We start from the raw sequence: 3,028 nt of genomic DNA on the forward strand, positions 1-3,028 counted from the left end.
ATAAATGGGCTTTAAGTTGTCCAAGAATTTTTCCACAAGGGTAGCTTCATCTGGACGTTCGACAAGTTGGGTACTAATCTTCCTCCACCTACTTAGGATGTCGGTGAAGCCTTCTTTATCATTTTGGGTAAGAACCTCTAAGGTGCGCATATTGACTTGGATCTCAGCATTATCCGCATATTGCTTAGCAAACTCGATTGCGACATCATCCCAGGTGGCAATCTTCTTGTGTTCTAGGGAATAGAACCATTGCTTAGGAATAGTGTCAAAAGATGAAGGAAAGATCCTTAAAAACATCTCGGGTTTAATGCCTTTGATAGTCATGTAATCCTTGAAAGCAGGGATATGGTTCAAAGGGTTTTCATGCCCCTTGAATTTCGGGATATCTGTCATGTTGAAGTTGGTTGGAAATTTGGAACTCACGGCCTCATATTTGCGATTGTTTCTCCTATAGATATCATCCCCTTTAAGATACATCAGTTGTTCCTCCAAATATTGGAGTCGTTTTTCAGCTTCAGTCAGACCTACGGGGGGGTTGACCTCTTGTGCTGTAACACCCCCTCATACCAAGGTACCTTACCAGGACTACCCAAGCATGAAAGGCTGTTACCATCTCGGTTGCCCGAGGTTAGTATATATCAAAAGCGTCCGTCCTAAACACATTTAATAGAAGTACTGTAAAGTATTAATGTTTACAACAATCCAAATCCAAACCAAAACCAATAAAGTGAATACAACTGAGGACAACTACAAAATCATAGCTAAGACTCGTGACTGTGATACTACAACTGGTGATGACGACTTCCCCATGACCACCCAAGCTCATCAAATGCAATACCTGTCAAGTCTGCTCACCATCCCCGAATGGATCACCGCAGGTTTTACAAAACAACAACAACGGGGTCAGTACCATTCAATCAATGTAAGACAACAAACAATATAACCGGCTGATCATCCTCCATAGTAACCGACTACACACCGAAGTGTGTAGCCCTGCCAGATTACCCATCGCAACAGGTAATCCACTCCGCCAGTGGGTGACCGCAGCCCATCCCCACCAAGTCCAGCTCATCAACGAGCGACTAACAATCCCTGTCCCTTAATGTGCACATCCCCTCCCATGGCGGGTTCCACGGAGGGCGAACTAGGGTGTGAAGCCACTCCCGCAAGTGACTCCACCACAATCACACAAACCACAGCATCACAGCTGTCACAACACAATCACCTCACCACCGTCACCACAACACCCATACTCCGATGATCAGCAGATAACAACAATTACAATACAATAGTAATCTCAATCAATTAACAGTACTGAGTAGGGGAAAACCCTACCTTTTCGCAATCCGATATGCTCTAATCAATCATACAATATGCAGAGCAATTACCACATCATCACCTACAACAATAATCACATAATACAATTACACATTGCACAAACCCATTTTCCCCAATTCATATATACAGTAACCCCAAAAAAATACAAATGACAAGGGGATGAAACTTACCAACAGTAGAATAAGAGACTACACGCAAGGATCACGACGATTTGAACACACAACGAGAATGAGGATGATTAGAGAGTGATTAGGGAGAGATCGTAGAATGATTAGGGTTGGAATGATGTTTAGAAACTGACGCGGAATATAAAAATAACCTTAAACATTCCCTAATCAAACCGTCGAAATAACACTCCGCCAAACCGGACACTCGGTCGAGTAAGTGTATACTCGGCCGAGTGTCCCATACTCGGTCGAGTGTTAACTATACTCGGCCGAGTGTTCCTCGGCAGAACCAAAACAACACACAACCTCAGCACTACTCGGCCGAGTAGGCGCTACTCGGTCGAGTAGTCACCAAGGAAAATCCGTAGTGTTACAATCTTCCCCCCTTAAAAAGAACTTCGTCCCGAAGTTCACACTCTACTATAAAATAAAGCACAACACTACGCCACAAGGCTACACCAACCACATATAACAACACCAAGGAACTATACAAGTCACCACAAAATCATTATCCCGAGTCAAAGCAAAACAACAAACAAAACGAAACACGACCGCAAAGTTCCAACCCAACCTATAAAACATGGACACTTAACACCAACTCCACAAACTACTCTTCCTTCCACACATGGCTCACGATATCGTCTCAACTATAGCATAGGCTCTCAATACTGACTCCATAACATTACTTCCATAACACTCAATAGCACTCAATCCACAAAAGAAGATCAATCATCAAAACGGAATGTTACATTCTATCATCCTTAAAACGAACTTCGTCCTCAAAGTTTACTCAAACACATAAACATCATCTTCCAACTGTCGAAGTTTACTCAAACACATAAACATCATCTTCCAACTGTCAAAACTATTAGACTCATAATCATTATCATTCAACTGTCAACACTGTTGAAATATTCTCTCATTGCTAAACATCGAACTACAACAAGCACGGTCATGACCTTTAATAAAATCAACACAAATATCCGTCCTTTATGTTACACCAATACTCTACTTCCAATTATACCACCATATGCACAACCATAAAAATCTCTTTTATCGCATTCTACTCCTCTTAAGATAAATGTTACGTCCTCGTAACTCGCGAATACTAAATCCTAGCTATATATTCTCCTTATCCCCATCACCACCGCATGTCAAAGATAACCACTTATAATCTGAACAGTCGCCATGCATATGACTTAGGCTCTCTTACTTAAACAACTCTCATCCTTCAATTCACTCGTCACACCCCCTAACCTATACCTCAAAATCTTTAACCTAACCCAAAACTTCAACTCTTCCACATTACCGCAATATGACATATAACTTTATATAAAGTATATAAAACTCATATCACCAAAAGCATAATTCACACTCCACACTTGTTACGTACACTCACACTAGATCCTCAAGTTCTTTTCTTTCATTACCGCAAAACTCATACATAACTGAACATAACACTAATTCCCAATATCCTGCACTCACTATCTCAACAAAAGATTATGAACCACTTGTCGCTTTCA

The 3,028-nt window shown here is 41.2% G+C and overlaps 1 long non-coding RNA gene across 1 annotated transcript; it reads right to left on the minus strand.

Annotated features, from left to right (window-relative positions):
* Window positions 1-560: 560 nt before the first annotated feature.
* Window positions 561-2,278, minus strand: LOC141614875 (uncharacterized). The gene is made up of 3 exons (XR_012529432.1): window positions 1,509-2,278; window positions 1,336-1,399; window positions 561-847 (listed from the first exon to the last, which is right to left on the minus strand). It is a non-coding gene; the product is annotated as an uncharacterized LOC141614875 (long non-coding RNA).
* Window positions 2,279-3,028: the final 750 nt, after the last annotated feature.

This window comes from Silene latifolia, chromosome 11, assembly GCF_048544455.1.
Source record: "Silene latifolia isolate original U9 population chromosome 11, ASM4854445v1, whole genome shotgun sequence".
Classification (NCBI taxonomy): Eukaryota; Viridiplantae; Streptophyta; class Magnoliopsida; order Caryophyllales; family Caryophyllaceae; genus Silene; species Silene latifolia.